This window comes from Capsicum annuum, chromosome 2, assembly GCF_002878395.1.
Source record: "Capsicum annuum cultivar UCD-10X-F1 chromosome 2, UCD10Xv1.1, whole genome shotgun sequence".
In the NCBI taxonomy this organism is placed as follows: Eukaryota; Viridiplantae; Streptophyta; class Magnoliopsida; order Solanales; family Solanaceae; genus Capsicum; species Capsicum annuum.
Genome location: NC_061112.1, coordinates 82767537 through 82785690, shown reverse-complemented (window position 1 = coordinate 82785690; position 18154 = coordinate 82767537). Strand labels below are relative to the sequence as shown.

The 18154-nt window shown below is 33.8% G+C and overlaps 1 long non-coding RNA gene across 2 annotated transcripts; it reads right to left on the bottom strand.

Moving 5' to 3' along the window:
• Positions 1 to 7402: 7402 nt before the first annotated feature.
• Positions 7403 to 12771, bottom strand: LOC107860981. 2 transcript variants are annotated; one of them, XR_001671687.2, is made up of 7 exons: positions 12585 to 12771; positions 11614 to 11727; positions 11027 to 11157; positions 10871 to 10949; positions 10383 to 10496; positions 8274 to 8478; positions 7403 to 7661 (listed from the first exon to the last, which is right to left on the bottom strand). It is a non-coding gene; the product is annotated as an uncharacterized LOC107860981 (long non-coding RNA). The 2 variants fall into 2 exon arrangements; XR_007052016.1 differs by having other exon boundaries at positions 10408 to 10496.
• Positions 12772 to 18154: the final 5383 nt, after the last annotated feature.

Here is an 18154-nt window from a genome sequence, read left to right as displayed (position 1 = left end):
AGCACTAGAAGCGGCACCCTACTAAGATGGGTGACCAAACTGAGTAAGGGGACGATTGTGTTGACTCAGTTAACCTACCTGTTGACAATCTCTGATTCAATGACCTGTCCTACCACACCCAAAGCATATATCACTGCCAGCTCTACTAATACCCCGATGATTTCTACCATATTTCTAGCAAAGAGGATTTGTCTGGGCATTGTTCACACTACTTTGAGACTTAGAGCTTGGCGCCCTGTCCTTGTTGTCATTCCTGAATTTGGGCATTGGTGCAATAGATGAAGAAGGAGATGGTACTGAAGATTTTAGGAGAACTGAGGACGATTACTATCTTCTAACTTCAGCTGAGTGAAATTAAAGCTACTTGTTCTAGCCCTCTTATTCTCTCTTTCTCTCTTCTTAATCTTTTCCTCCTCTATCTGCTGTGTGTGGCCCATCAACCTCACCAAGTCTATCTCTCTGATCAACATTGAGGTCCTACACTTTTTGACCACACCATCGAATACCCCAAATATGAACTTACTCATTCTGGACCTGCTATCAGCTATTACATAAGGAGCATACCTGGCCAGCTGAGTAAACTTGAGAAAATATTCCTTCACACTCATGTTACCCTGCTTCAGGTTGATAAACTCTAGCACTTTGGCTTCTCAGCTCCAGCGGAAAGAATCTGTCTAGAAAGGCCGTAGTTAACTCCTCCTATTCTATAGGTCCTACCTCTACTCCTCAATCTCCTTTCCACTTCTTAAAGTATGTATGAGCTACATCTTGCATCTAGTAGGTAGCTAGTTCATCACTCTCACTAGAAGTCACCCCCATAATATTTGTTACATTTTGCACCATGTCTAGGAATTCCTGTGGATCCTCTTCAGACTTAGATCCCAAAAATATAGGAGGATTTATTCAAGTGAAGTCCCGAACCTGGCTGGGCAGTATTGGCCACTAAGTTGGCCTGAACAGTAGCTAGCCGCATATTTTGTGCTGCTACAGAAGGAGCTAGAATAGTGAATGCAGCTCTGAACTCTGCATGAGAAATATGCTCATTCAGGGGATCTTCCTAAACAGGCGGAGGTGTTAGTTGGTTTCCATTTCTTCTTCCATTACTCTTTCTTGGAGGCATATTCTATAAATGGAAGGAAAAGTTGAATTAGATAGAGAGTTTAGCTTGAGCTCCTACTTATTTGCACGATATGAATACTGAAAGAATGGAAACTTTTTCTAAAACATCTTGTAGTCTCTTGCCCATAAATGTGGCGCGTTACACACCCATGCATAAAACTCTATTTGATGCGGCTTTCAGACTCTCAAGGATACTTTAAAATCTTAGGCTTTGGTACCAAGTTTTTAATGCCCCGAGAGTACACCCTGGACGCCACACGGTGCTTACAGTCCTGAGAGACCACAAGCTAACCCATGAGTTGGTACCTGCTGTGAGCACTGAATAAAACTGATAAACAAAATATATGGAATTTCAACTGAAATGACACAAGGTTTTAACAACTAAAATCAATACTGAATCATAGTTTAAAACGTCTGGAAACATACTGACAATGCTGATAATATGACTGATAATCACAACTAAAAACTGACCAACTGTCTTTACTAGTCTGAAAGCCTCTAAACTGTCTGACTGTGGAGTTGATGGGACAAGCCCCCAACTAACTCTGATAGACTAAATAACTAAACTACTGACATAACTGAATACAAGATAACTCATCCTCAAAGGATGAGGACTCACCACGGCTGCTGTTGCTAGTGCACTAGAAAGTCTAAGTAAAATCCAGAATCCAAGCATCTGAACCTATGATATAAGACATCATAGCATAATAAACGAGTACACAATCAGTACTTTGAATTATACTGGTATTCTAAATAAGGTTAGACTGATATGCATGGGTTTATGTGCATGAGTAATAACTGACTGAATGTATAGCATGAGGTATTGAGTAAGAATGAATGCATAAAAATTGTAAAGACTGAGAGTGCATGACCAAGCATAAAATAAGTTATGAATTAGTCTGTAAACTGAGATATTGAAATCTGATAACTACATGTTATGGTCAAGCAAAACTAAATTGAATTTTGAACTGAGAACTGGAACTGAAACTATGGGAGCTATCATCAACCTACATGCCCCAATATAGACTGATTGGGGTCCAACCTGTAACCCAGTTAGAGGGGTATTAGTACCGTGCCACAGGTTACTAACAATAGTTGGGTCAACCTTAATCTGGCAGGAAGACTCATGAGATATATATATGTATGTCAACCCTAGACTGTAAAGAAGGAATATCAACCTACACTGGCTACGTAATTCTATAACTCAGGGACTGTTACTAAGGGTCACACCCTAAGCTGGCGGGAATACCCCCATCCCAGGGTTCGCTCAGTGCTGAATCCTACTCTCAACTGAATCGACACTGATCACTAAAATAGGATAAGCTTTACTAAACTCGCACTGACCATGTTAACTGACCAAATACTACTGCTCATGATACGACTGGGACCCTTCTATAACTACTGAAAACTAAGTAAACAGCTAAATTTTGGGTATCATAACCCCCAGGACTTAATATCATTGACAATAGGACCATTCCACAATTTTCAAGGCATAGCCAATAATCACTATTCAATTTTCACTCATCTAGACATTTTATTAAACACTTAGAAGGCATAATCTTGTACATGGGAATGAACAACATGCTAACATATCTTGACTACAACATTCAATTCATGATTTGGGGGTTAGATATTATACTTACATCAAGCAATATATGCATTAGCTTATTCTACTTGAAATTCATATATTCTTAACTTGATACCCAAACAACAACACATACATGGACATAACACGATCTAAACCATGCAAACTCATAACTTAAGCTTTGAAAAGGTTTTTGGACTCCAAGGGTGGAACAGACCCAAGGATGAACACTTAACATACCTTAATTGGAGGTTTTGAGAACGTTCTTGGTGGATTCCTTGGAGCTTGATCTTGAATATTGGATGAGTTAGGGTTTGTTCTTGAAAGAGGGTTATTTTAATTTGAGAGAATTGTGAAATAATAGGCAAATAATGGTCTCCTAGGACTTAAATCTCGTGTTTTGGCTGAATTGGGTGATGGGAAAAAGACCTAAATGCCCTTGGAAAATCATAACTGAAAGCTGGAAATACATGGGTCGCGATGGAGCGAGCGTCACAGGCTCCGGAGCGCCGGACTAGATCGGGCGCTGTGGGCTCTATCACGGGCTCCCCCAGCATTAGACTGGAGCGGGCGCCGCGGGAAAATCACCGCTGCTTCTGTTTTAGACATCCAAACTCGTCCTTATGCATGTCCGAAAATTTCAAAACTCACCCAAGATATACTATTGAATTCCTCAATCATGAATCAACAAAAATTATCAACTTTTCAATGTCGAGAACATCAAAAATAAATTTATCAAAGTTAAGGGCTTTTAGAGTGACTTAGTCTTAATACTTAGTGAAATATTCTAAGTCTTTGATCCCTTTAACATGCAAGAGTGAGTTGAAAGGAGCTAAGATCTTACGGGGTCTTACAGAGTTGGCTGATCTTCCTCAAGAAATTAACCTTTAGGTTCAAAATGGATCTCAGAAGAATAATAAAACCTGATGAAATTATTGATAAATATAAGGCAAACCTGTTGATAAAGACTTTAGACAAAACGAAGTCCTTGATTATTTTGACACATTATCCTTCTTGATTATTTTGAAACATACTCTCTACTAATAATGATAACATCCATTCGGATATTGGTTGTGTTAGTTGTAGTATATGACCTTGAAATTGATCAGATAAATATAAAATTAACTTTCTTAAATGGAGAATTGGAGGAATAAATTTACATAGAACAACCTGAATGTTTTGTGGTTCTTGATAAGGAATGAAAAGTGTACAAACTTGTTAAGCCACTTTATGAACTAAAACAAACACTCAAACATTAGCACGTAAAATTTGACAAATCATGTTGACAAATAAATTTAAAATTAATAAGTGTGACAAATGTGTTTACATTAAAGACACTCCAAATCACAAAGTCATTATTTATTTATATGTTGATGACATATTGATTATCAATAGAGACACTGACATAAATGCTACTAAGAGAATTCTAGAAAGTAAATTTGATATGAAGACCTTGGAGTTGCTGATGTGATCTTAGGAATAAGCATTCCTAGAAATCCACAAGGTTTAGCATTATCATAGTCGCATTACATTGAAAAGGTACTTGATAAGTTCTAGTATTTAAATTTCAACATTGCCAAGGCACCAACGAATGTGAGCTTTGCATTTCAAAAGAATGAAGGTGAAATTGACTCACAATTAGACTATGCAAGAGTATTAAAAATTTAATGTATATCATGAATTAGAAACGATCAAATATAGAATGTGTTATTATTAAATTGAGTTTGTTCACAAGTAATCTCAATAAAATTCATTGGATGGCAATGAAAAGAATTTGGGTTATCTAAATCATACTCAAAACTATGTTTTGCAATATAACAAAATTCTAATTATAATTGGAGGATATAATAATGGAAATTGAATTATCGGATCAAATGAACTAAAAATCCACAAGCGGGTCTGTATTTACATTTGGTGGAGGATCAGTCTCTTGGAAACCATCCAAACAGACATGTACTGCTTACTCTATAGTGGAATCTAAATTTATCACTTAGATAAGGCCGATGAAAAAGCTGAATGGCTCCAGATTTATGGAAAATATTTTGTTCTAAGCCAAACTTTTGGCATCAATATGTATAAACTGTGATAGTTAAACTGCAATAGATAGGGCAGAGAGTATGGTGTACAACAAAAAATCTCATCATATTAGACGAAGACATAATACCATTAGATAACTACTCTCTAATAGAATTATCACGATTAACTATGTAAAGCCAAAGAATAATATATCAAACCCACTTACAAAATGCCTAACTAGAGAGGGAGTTGAAAAATCACCTAAAGAAATGGGTTTAAGGCCCAGGACAAGTCATCATGACAATAATTTTACCTAGCACACTGGAGATCCCAAGAGCTCGATTCAAGGAGATCAAACGAAATTATGACTGATGGTTCAACATTTTTAAATAACTCAAATCATTCTCATGATGAAGAAAAGGATAAGACTTATGATTTGAAGCTTTTTAATGATTTCTAAGTTTGGTATGTATGACCAAATAGTTTATTTATAGGATTAAACTTTTAGAATCACCTATATGAATATGAAGCGAAGCAACTTTAAGAAGAATAAAAGTAAAGACCTATTCTATAAGCTCTCATGAAATTAGGTAGTGTTCATGGCTGAAAAGAATAAAACTATGAGAACCATAAATAGAAAAGGCTAATTATATGACTTGTAGTCTAGGTGTATAACAAAGTTGGACGATTTAAAGATAATGCATCGACTGATTAAGTGCATCCTATATAAGTTCACTATGAAAGTTCAAAAGGAAACCTATTTATCTAGATTCAATTAGTCTTTGTTTGTAAATAACACACATGTCCATATATTTTTTAAACATATAGTCATTTCTCATTCATGTGGGAGATTGTTGGGTTCTAGAGATGAAAATACGAATGCAAAATAGAGGGAAAAAGTGAATTGTATTTTCACTTTAAGGGTGTTCTCCCACATTGGTGGAAAAAGGTGATGTTCTTGTGCTTAAATATAGAAGCATTACGACATGTGGATAGTGAGGCAAGAAGAAGAAAAGTCTCGCACCATCGTCGTCACTCACTCGCTCGATTTAGGATTTGTTAAATGATCAATTGAGAAATTATCTTTTTGGAGAAAATTCAATAGAAAATTAAGAGTTAATAAATTTTAATTCAAAAATAATAATCTGAAATTTTTTTCTTTATTTTCGGAGCACACGAGCATGTGCAGACGCATGTCATCACGCACATCGAAGGGACGTGATCCTTCAGTACACTATTTGAATAACGAAAAACTAATTTGTGAGTGTATATGGACATCTACAGATGCATATGGCTCCGAGGATGCTAATACATGTATGGTTAACTTTTTGTTTTCATAACAAAGTGACATACGATTGTATAGCACCATGTACAAATGCACATGGCTTTGCATGTGGACACGATATTTCAAATCAAATGCAACTCTTCACGAATTATTGCTTCTCTTTTTAAACATTGCTTTTTGGCTATAAATATCTGATTTTTTGTCAGATGTAGTATGAAAAATTGAAGTTAAAAACACTCTTCCTCTTGAAAAACTCAAGTGTGATTTGCTATCATTAAGTGTGTTTGAAATTTAGTAAATTTATCATAACGATGTTTGGCTAAAGTGATTTATTTTATCTTGAAATGATATATTTCATAACCTCGGGTACTTGAGGAAATAATTTTTTTAAGTACACGCAGTGAATTCAGTGGACTTGAATCTTCATTCTATCTTCATCTCTTTCTTTTTAGTTTTTTTATTTTTTTAGAAAATAGTTTAAACTAACATTGTCGATCATAAGTTGTTTTGAAGTTCTTGATTTTAAATACAGATTTTATTTAATCCGAATACAATTTAAATTACTTCTCAAGGATGAAAAGTATGTTATACGAAGCCACTAAGTTTGAAAGAGTTGAGAATATGTGACTGTGCCGTCAAATAATTAAGTGAATGATTTTTTTTTCTATTTGAATGGCAAAACGTACAATATTAAAATATAAAGTAAGATTCTCCATATTTATACTTGAACTAGATGAGCAAAGCTCGTACTCGGCACGGGCCCAACATTTTTATCTTCAATAAAACCATAGAGAGTGCGGGTACACACACACTGACAAACCCAACTGGAACAAAGGTCCATTATGCATCTTAAAAAAGAACAGGAATAGAGATATAAGCATGTAATCATAGTGTTTCTTCTTAGTTCTCCTTGTTCTTGTCAAATCATGTAATCATCTTTCATTTTTACTGAAATTTGAAGAAACATAAGTTACGTAAATGATAATTTGATTAAAAGAACTTGGACTTATATATTTGAAGATCAAAAGGTTGTTAATGCTATTGGCGTAAGTTACACTTTACAGGAACTTCTTATGTTGTTGTCACTACATGTGTGCATCTCATTCTAAAGTGTTACTTGTGTGCAGGTCCTTCCAAAGTGCAACATAGCTAGCTGTAAGCTACAAAAATAAATACCATGTAAAAAAAATTTCATGCTCTTAACAACTAAGCATTTAAAATCATTTGCTATAACATCAAACTTCACACTAATGCGTGAACGATACCAGATTCATTATAGGAGAAATCTTTGAAGTGCATTTGAAAATTAAAAATCACCAATCAATTAAAGAATTAGTGCAGTCCAGTAATTGCCAACTCTTTAGAATCTAAGCTGAAGGAGCACAAGAATACTACAATTCAGGCTTAATAGCATACTATTATATATATTATCTCAATAATATTTACAAGCACAAGCATGTTAGGCAGTTAAATTGTTTTCAAGCATTGCAAGCATTGTTCTAGTAGTCGTCACAATACACCAAAAAACCTAACCGACGATGAATTTTAGTTACATCACAAACATATTCTAAATTTATAACGGTAGGATGATAGAATTGGAGTCCAGCCAAGATTCTGCACTTCAAAAAATTATGGCATACCACAATACTGAGATACCTGAGGAAAAGATGAAATATTAGTCACCTGAGAAAGCTAGAAACAAGGATCTAAAGTGCAAAGATTGTACGAAACTGAAGATTGAAAACTTCAAATGAAGAAGACAACAAAAATGATCGATTTAATATAAATCTTCAAACAAATGGTTGCATCTCAACATAAGCTGACATAAGAGTAGATCTGAAGTAAATTAAATATATGAATATGACAATCCTTTCAAGTGAAAATTTAATATTATCATTCATATTTTCTTAAAAAGATCTCAATTCAAATTAAGTTTTAGGGATAACTTCTCGTTATATACTTCAGTCCATTAACGTTTTTATTTTCATGTTAAGGAAGTTGAGGTTCTAAGAATAACTCAAGGCTCGTATATCACAAGATATTATAATTCAACATTCAAGTATATCAGCAACCACACATGAAGAGTGGAGACATATTAAGCGGCATATATATTATGAAGGAACAATAACAGATATTGCACCTAGCAAATGAGGAAGACATCATCATATTTATCCCAAAATTATACAACAGAAGGAGTCATGATTTCATGGTAATGTTAACTTAATTAATGAGTACTTTTTTAAATAAAAGTCAGCCAAGGAAACTTACCCGAACGTGGCATATACACTTGCCGCTAAATCAGGAACTCTTAGGTGGCCCAAAAAAACTGCTAAACCCACATATCATTTGTTACTTCCTACTCTCTAAATTTGAATTACTGGTCCTTTGTACTGAGTAAAACTGTCGAGATTCAAAGCCCCAAAAAAATCTCCCTCCAGTAGAAAAAAGTTACAAAAAATTGAGAAGATAGTTCCTGCAAGTAGATATTATTTAGCTTTTTACTAATTTTGATTTTGATTAATTGAAAATCCCAAGTCATGTGCAGTAACTGAAATTTCTGGGAGGGAGATGCACTCCAAGATGAGTAGATATTCAAAAAGACAAATTAATAGCAGTGAACTTCTAGTGATTAAAAGGCCATCAGGATTGCGATCGGAGAAAAAATTGGACCAGAACACAAAATACATGGACACAACAGATATGAAAATAGAATGAACTGTTGACATGCCACTGAGAAAAATAAGTTGCACAAACATGAGAAGTAAATTACTAACTCCTTGGAAAAAATAAAGATAGAGCCGAATTTTTATCGGTTGTTCTACTCAATCCTTTAAATTTTTGTTAGGGTAGTGGAAGTCCTAAAATAAAAATTGTTGATCAGTTGACATAAATCATAAACTGTGGAGAGCCAAAATAGTTAATGGTTAATGAAGGTGCTCTTGGCTAGATAGAGGGGAGGAGGGAGGGGGCGGTATAATACATAAAAGTACGTTGTAAATGATCTATTATTTTTTAAGAAACCAATTAGTTATTTTTAATTTTCCCCAATTCCTCATATTTTCTTTCTTTTTTTCACTACCATGAAGAAAGAAGACCGAGAATATGTAAAGTTTCTTCATCAAATATGGCTCAGCTTTTACTCAAAAAGGGAAAGTCAGTTCTTCAATAGTCATAATGAAAAAGATGAAAGGATCTATGATCAATAAACCTAATCATTTTGCAAGAAAATATGCTAGCAAATATAGAAATGTAAGGTATAGAAGGGTATGCTAACAAATAAGTTTTAATCAGAGTCTCAGCTCGAATCTGATAGGAACCAAATGCCACTATTTCTCGTACAGGGGCTGTCTTTCTATTGATTGTAGTTGCCATGTCTTTAGCTGTGTTATTAACAACTATCTATGCTTACAAAATGAAGATCACCTATACATATACATTTCAATATATCCCAGAGCTTCGTAACATGAAAATTTTAGAAATATATCTATTAGCATACAGCAGATTCTAAATATAGTATGAGACTTTGAGCATAATAAATGTATTTGATGCATGTCGTGGAAAAACTCGGAGGGATAATTTTGAAATCTTTCAAGATGAAAATGAGTACCTGCAAATATCCTAAAGATCAAATCTCATACGGGCAGTTATGACAAAAAAATCAGTTGTATCCTAAATATATTTCAATTTAACTACGAGTAACCCAAAATAATAAGCCACAAACATCGTTTAATACACTTTAACGCCTTTTATTCCCTCCTTTGTATTCCTCCTAAATCATTGGAAGGCTCAATCTTCTAAAATCACAATGACATAATCATGATCCAACTTGACACCCGCTTGGCCTAAATCTTCTTGATTGCTTCCTTCCAAGGATATCCAATCAATTAACCCCTTACCCTCAATTATTCTTTTCCTGACAATGGGTAAATAGTAAAAAAAATTCCAAATATTGCCTAATGGCGTATCAGTTAAAGTATATTTTTCTTTTGATCAATCAAAATTTCTTTTCAAAATGAAAGCTTCTCCCAATGCATACGGCTTTCTAGATGTAGATGACCATATTTATGTATATGAATATTATAGATCGTAGAGTAGAGTAAAAGAGCTCGCAGTAAGATCGATCATGTATATCTTAAATTTACTTTTCTACGAAGATTTCTTAACCGCTTGTTAAAATAAACTCAAATACAAATTCTAATGCATGCACTATATATACTTTATAAAAGGAAGACATAAAAATAAATATGTTTAAAGCAACCACACAAGACGAGACGTCAAATGTGAGTTGATGTAAATATTTATCACTATCAACTAATCTGATGTGGTTAAAGCAAAGATACCTCAAGTAACTCAACTCTAAGTGGCATATTATCTTACATCTAAATCTGGAAGTAGAGGTAACCTGAATAATCAACATATCATCTTTGCTAATCCATTCTCCCTGATTCCGAATAATAGATACCCGCTATTGAGAGAGACTGGATCATTCACCTGAGAACTCAAAAGACCAATATTAGTGACAGGAAAATTTTCTATCTGCTGAGTGTTGTGTACAAAGATACCTCTGTGTTTTATGTGTAACACGAACATCGATTATGACAATGTAAAGTTGTAAACATATGAAATGTTATGGTTATATAGTTATTATTTACATGATTAAGATTAAAAATAGTAGACGCTAAGTCGGCAATATAGTAAGGTCTTTTGCTTCCAATTTCTATTACCACGTCAATTTCTTAGCAATAAAATTAGAATTAGCTAAAAAGAATCAATCAATACCATAATTCAGTTATCACCAAATAAGTTAGTCAATGTGCTCTTTAAGGCCATGTTAAAGCTAAAGAAGAAATGTGAGAAGTCTGTACTAGATGAGGAGCTTCAATGCCTGTGGGTAGGTAGGATCAATGCGTATTATTCTGTTGAATCTGGTCTGCAATAATAAACCTACACATACGAAATAATTGTGTAATGTCGTATCTTATATAAACGCATTTAACTAAAATATTTTAATATGCCTGTACCCTGATAAGAAGAAATTCCTATGTTCCTTCCAACTATCACTGGGTAATCATTCTTTTCCAATTTAGCTTGCAATTCTGTCCCTTTAATTTACTTGAAGTCGTTCCATAAAGTGAGCAGAAACTAGATTTTCCTAAAAGCAAAAAAAATTCATTACCATTTCTTCCAGAATCTCTTATGAGAATGGGTGTACTTTCAAAATAGAAATAACAGTGTTTTATATGAAAGGTTCTACTAATTGATTGTCCACTACCTATTTTTGAGTGTGACGTGCATATTTCGAAGGGCTACAACGGATAACAACTCTTAGAAATCTGCTAGTACGAAATAAGAAAAATATATTTAATGTGTGTGTGTGTGCTGACATAAATTTCGGTCGACCAGTGGTTGGTAGGAATAATGTACCAATTTTTGTTGAAGAAGTGGGAGTCATTTGGGTGATATCATCCAAAGTTGTGATATTCAGATTGATCGGCGGTGGCAGTAGTTTCTCAAGCTTATCAGTTTGGTTGACATGTTTTACTGTAATGTCAAGTATCCAATAAAAGTTATGTATTGATCTACTGTAAGAAGTTGATAAAATCTTTACCTGCTCAGCGGAGATCAGATAGGTGTCCAATAGTATCAATTTGCCTACATAATGTCCAATGTCATCACCATACACAGCTGTCTTGATTTGTTGTCCCTGTAAAGTTGAACAACTCTGCAAGATACAGGCAAATTCTATAACTATGGATAGGATATTAGGCATGACCACTATGCAGGTGAAAGTACCTGTTCTTATTCTAAAATTAAATTTTAGAATCGGATTTTCTCTCAGGATTTTATCTCCCTGGACTCATGTTAATTATTTGGACTTTGCATGTTTAGTTAGAACTGTCGGTAGTTATCTGATCGATATTGGATCTTAGCTCCTTATGTCCCACTATGGTACAAGCAGAAAGAGTTACAGAGCCAAGTTTGGGTTCAATTTGCGTAAGTTAAAATCAGGCACACTAGTTCTAGTTAGTGGTAACTTATACATGCAAATATAAACACTCAAAATGTGGTCTCACTCTCGTGGTAAGAATCTAATCAGAGCTAAACATTGATGCACATATGTTTCTCAATGTAATAGTCCTACAGAGGCTTTCAATAGCATCATTAACACTATTAAAACTGCAGGTTTTAGCTTCTAAAATACAGAAATTTCTATAAATATACGATTGAAGAAGGAGAGAAAGTCAAGTTGGACATGCTATCAAACTCCCTATGTACAAGAGAAAGCAAACATCATACAACACTGACATGCAACTTAAATTAAGAAACCAAGAAGGGAGTGTAAATAGCCAAAACCAGAGCACACTCAAAACTTTGAAGACATGATTGCATGTATTTACTCATATACCTTTGTACATCAACGGAACAACTAAAGAAGGAGAGAGCATATTACTCGATATTTCACCCGAAGAAGTTGTACAAACAAAGAAACATCACACCATAAAAATATAATCAAACATCTATAGCACAGTAAAACATGAAAGTAACAACAACGAAAATAAGAATAGAGAGAAAAATTACATCAATTTGAACCTTCAAATTGACAGAGTCCCACCAATTTCAATCTCTAAAGCAATGGAGCTGTAAAAGGGCGAGGTCATATAAAGTGAGAAGTGGGAGAAGAGATTTTGGCCGTATTGATAAGTATACAGTAAGTCATTGTTGGTCACACATGGATGTAAAAGTCTTCCATGTGCTTAACCACTAATGAAATAGGGTCAGGAAGAGCAATAAATTAAAAGGGTCTGATATATATTTTACAAAGCCTTAAATACAATCATCCAATATTGTGATTGTCCCACCCTTGGTGGCTTATATAAAAGGGTAATATATACCACGTTAGTCGACTTCATATATGAGGAGAAAAAAGTTTGTTGCTACGTGTTTTGCTTATTGTCAACTCCCATAATAATCTTTGAGAAGCAAGATTGTCTACGTGTTGATAAAGCTATTCTTATCATGCATTAATAAAGTCAGTTTCACTTGAAAATAAATTAAACCAAATTAAATAGAGTTTGAAAAACTTGAAATTTGTAGTATCCACAAAATTTAATGTTGTTTGAATCTTAAACTATTTAAATATTTATTAAGTTCTACTACATACCATATTAAGCTGTTTATCAATGTATCAGATAACAATAAAGATTCACTTTATATACACTTATGGTACAATTTGTTTTTTATATTATTTAAAAGAGTTTTCACTTTCAGTCATCTGTCCTTATCCCAATAAGTCCACACATATTGTATATCATTTGAATGCTAGGCCACTTTCTCGATTTCTCTTTCTTCACTATTGAAAATTCGATTTGTTCTTGCTTTTGAAGTAAGATTGTGTTTAAAATATTGATTTTGTAAGATTTGGGGGAGAAAATCATATTAATTAGAAAGGTTATCCCTCATTGTTTAAGAAGTCGAAGAAGTGAGTTTGAATTTCGAATTTGGTGTTTTTGAGAAATTTGAACTAGTTTTTGTTTATATAGATTTGTCGAAAATAGTCTAAAGAGTCTGTCTACAAAATTTGAAGTCATTTAGTGAAGATATAGCTTGTTTTGAACAAAAACTGCAACTGAAAATCATAGGGAAAACATTATCTATATAGCTACGTGCTGTACATTTTTTGAAACCTTTTTTGTACATTATATACACTTTTATATATAATGTAATAGATATACTAGTTATATAGTTATATACAATTGAACAAGAAAATTGTATGTTACACAATTTTTTCACTTTACAAAAAATAAATTATTAAAGGGTTTATAATAAGCTCTACACTTGAATTGATATTAGGTGTCAGGTGGATCGAAGAGTTATATTATTCTACTTCAAATAAATACTGTGGTGTCATAAAATTGTGATCAAATTTAAGTATTTTTTTATTATTATTTTTAAAAGGGGAGAGTGCGGAAAAAAAGAATAGGAGTATGTGTCATCCCCTCTTAGTTAAAATTGATACCTTCCTTAAACTGATCCATTTCTGATATGGATAAGAAAACTTGCCTATTATTCTTGTGTTTTAGGTACAAAGAAAAATACTATTTTTTTAACAAAAAAAGAAAGTGGATTCTATTTAATGTTTTGCACGCAATTAAAAAATTTATATGTAATTTAGATTGTAAGGAGGTGGAGAAGGGACTACGGATGAGGATAAAGAGGAAGTTCGTTGGAGGAATCATAGAATGTTATTTATGAAACTTATTTTTCTTACTTTTAATAGAAAAGTTATTTTCTTAATTTTAAGAATTTTATTGTAATTAAAAAAAAAAAAATTTTAAGAGTTTCATTAAATATTAAAAAAGAAAAAATCTATACATTAAGAAAGTTTTGGTGTGATTCTCCTACTGATATGACCCCAACGAATTTTCAAGAAGCTAATTGTCTTTCTCAATCTAGATCTAATTTGCCAACAAAAACATTTAATAAATGAGCAATGAGTTAAGGTACTTAGCATGTCTACTTTACAATATTAGTTCAAATAGCTCAACGAGGTTATTGGGGACACAACAGATCTGCTCGCTCATGCTGACATCAAGATTACTAACTACTGCGCGCAGAGAAGCGAACCAACTGGTAGATTGGCTAGCAAAACTGGCAAAGAACCCTCATCTAGCAAAATATATGACACATCTATCTGCTCAACAGCTTTCCAACAATTAAGACTAAAGGACCTTTCCTCAAGGACATAAGATAAGTCTACGGTATAAGATCAAAATTGATAAGACAATTTTTTTTATAAGTTAAACTAATCCCTTGTATAAAGTCGAATAAGCAACGTTTCTTTTTGTTTCTCTTTTATGCTTATGGTATGAAAGATAACAATCCCACATGACTTGGAAAATTTAAAAAGAACAAAAAAAAGTAAAATAGTTCTAGCTAGATTCTCAAGCTCTACTAAACCCGCACCAAGAAGAACCCTTATTTTATGACGTGACAAAAACGACCACAACATTAATCTTTGTTAGAATTGAAGGAGCTTCAAGTGAAGTAGATCATAAACTCCCTTAATGGAGCAATTTGAGCTCTAGAGAGAAGATATTTGAGAGGTTGAAATGAGAAATCAAAAACTGATTTTATTCATGTAGGAGCAATCTATATATATACAAGTAAGGAAAATAAAAATCAATTGTCTACAGCTTACAACAAGACATAACCAATTTCCTAGTCAGCATAACTATTCTAACAAACTACTCTAATAACAAGAAACTAATCAGCTAGTTGTACAGGTATCAAGGCTAACACCAAACTGTAACAAGGCTAACACCAAACTATACTAACTAAACTAATAGCATAATTAAGCTTGATAATCTCTACACACACACATACTCAAGTTGGAGGTGGGAATGCATTGACAACTTGCCAAGAATGGAATGATGTTGGGACTGGGGAGGGCCTTATAAGTATATCAGCTAATTGATCAGTAGATGAAACATGTTGAAGTTGAATGTGTCCTTAATGTAGCTTTTTCCTGACAAAATGGCAGTCGACTTTTATGTGTTTGGTCCTTTCATGGAACAAAGGGTTCTTAGCTATATGTATGGTTGCTTGGCTGTCACAAAAGAGTGTAATAGGTTTAAAAGTAGAAGCTGTCAATTCTGTGGGGAGCTTATCTATCCAAACGAGTTCTCCCACCACCTTCCTAATGGCTCTATACTTTGCCTTAACTGATATAAGGATATGGTTGGTTGTTTCTTGAACTTCCAGCTGATAGGAATGTTACCCAAAAACATTATGTACCCACTCACCAACCTCCTTGAATCCTAGCCTAATCAAAATCACAATGAGCTGTGATAGCACAATTAGGATCATTAGACAAGAAAAGACCTAAAGAAGGGTCAGATTTGAGATACCTCAACACATATAATGCAACTTTGTAATGCGGTTCTATGGGAGCTTTCATAAATTGTCTTAAATGTTGCACGCTGTAAGAAATATCTAGCCTTGTATTGCTAAGAAAATTTAGTTTTCCAACTAGTTTTCTTTAGGAAGTTGGATCTAATAGATGTTTGCCATCTGCAGCATGTAGTCTTTTAGTATAATCAAGTGAAATAGAGACTGCAGGGTAGTCCAAAAAATCAAACTCTTTTAGTAGATCATTCGTAAACTTTCTTTTAGTAGATCATTCGTAAACTTTCTTTGTGACACCAGAATCCCATTGGCAGTATAAAGAATTTCTAGTCCCAAGAAGTAATGTAGTTTACCCAAGTTTTTGATTTTGAATTGGTGATGGAGAAAAACTTTTAGTTGTTGAATTTCTTTCAGATTAGTACCAATAAGGTATTATATCATCAACATACACAACAAAAAAAACCAAGGACTTGTTAATCTTCTTGTAAAATAGAGAGTAGTCACAAGCTAAGTGTGTGAACCCCTTGAAACACAAAGACTCGGCCAGCTTGTCATCATATCATTGTTTGTTTGCTTGCTTCAAGCCTTAGAGTGACCTTCTTAACCTACAAACTAGCCCTTGCTGAGGTGTAACTAAACCAGGTGGAACTTTCATATTACTTCATACTTGAGGTCACCATGCAAGAAGGAATCATTGACATCTAACTGGAACAAAGGCCAGTTTTTATTTACTACTAAACTGAGTAAAACTCTGACAGTAGTGATCTTAACTACAGGTGAAAAAGTCTCAGTATAGTTCACCCTCTCCTGCTGAGTGAAACCTTTAACTACAAATCGAGTTTTGTACCTTTCTATATGTCCATCATCTTTGTGTTTAATCTTATATACTCATCTACAACCTATAACCTTTTTGTCAGGAGGTAGTGGTTCAATATCCCAAGTATGATTTGCATGCAGGGCTTCAAACTCTTGTGTCATTGCATTTTACTAGGAAGGATGTAATGTTGTGTCTCTATAAGAAAAAGGCTTACCATCAAGTAAAGTGTTTCTCACCACCTACTGATTATCCTGATTAAAGAGTGTAAGGAAGAATGACTATAGTTGGTAGTAGCTGGTGATAAGGTAGACAGAGATAAGGCTGGAGTTGACACTACTAAACAAAACAGGAAAATCGATCACACAAACCGACCATATGTGGTAGATTTTATTGCATTTCCGACCACAAAACCGACCAAAATGCACGGTCGGTAAAAGAGTGGTAGCTTTTTCAAAACCGACCACGTGTAGTCGATTTTATAAAATATATATATATATTTTTAAAATTCAATATTATTTTTAAAAAAAAAAATTAAAAATAAAAAAATTCAAGATAAACTGACCACAAATGGTCGGTTTTATTTTTAAATTAATTAATTAATTTTAAAAAAACCGATCACTTGTGGTCGGTATTTTTATTTAAATTAATTATTTAATTTTATAATGTGGTCGATTTTATTTTTAAATTAATTAATTAATTTTAATAAAACCAACAACATGTGGTCGATTTTATTTTTAAATTTATTTATTTATTTTAAACAAAACCGAGCACTTGTGGTCGGTTTTTCTGGTAATTTTAAAAGAAAATAAAAAGAAACCAGCCAAACAAATGAAACAACCAACAGACAATACAACAACAACAACATACCCAGTGTATTCCTACACAACCAACATATAATACAAGTCTAAAAACATACAAAAGTGTAAAAACTACACCTCATCTAATCCAAACTACAACACATCAAAAGTTAAAAAACCACCACTCATCATTATCGTCTTCGTCATCCGCATCCTCATCCTCACACACAGGATCTGATTCCTCATTTGTGCTGATATCATCTAGTGGGCCAAGACCTTTTGCAACCCGAACTGCATTACCAGGACATGGAGGAAGAATCTCTGCAGATCGAATAAAAGAGCTGAAATGTTGTTGCAGCATCCTAATTTGTGAGGTTGTTTCCTCCTCCTTGTCCTTCGCCCTCTCTCTCAGTGCAGCAAGCTCTTCAGAGAGTTTAGAAATCATGTTTCTTAATGATTCAATTGTTTCTCTATCAACTAGTGAGGGATAGGATGTAGGGCCGCATGAAGACCTAACATTCTCGCCAAAATACTTTATGTGGTATCCGTAGTATTGGCCTCTAACTTGAGGACTCACAATTTCTTTCCATAACTCCCCTTCTACCTCTTCAGGTATTGTGTCACCCTAA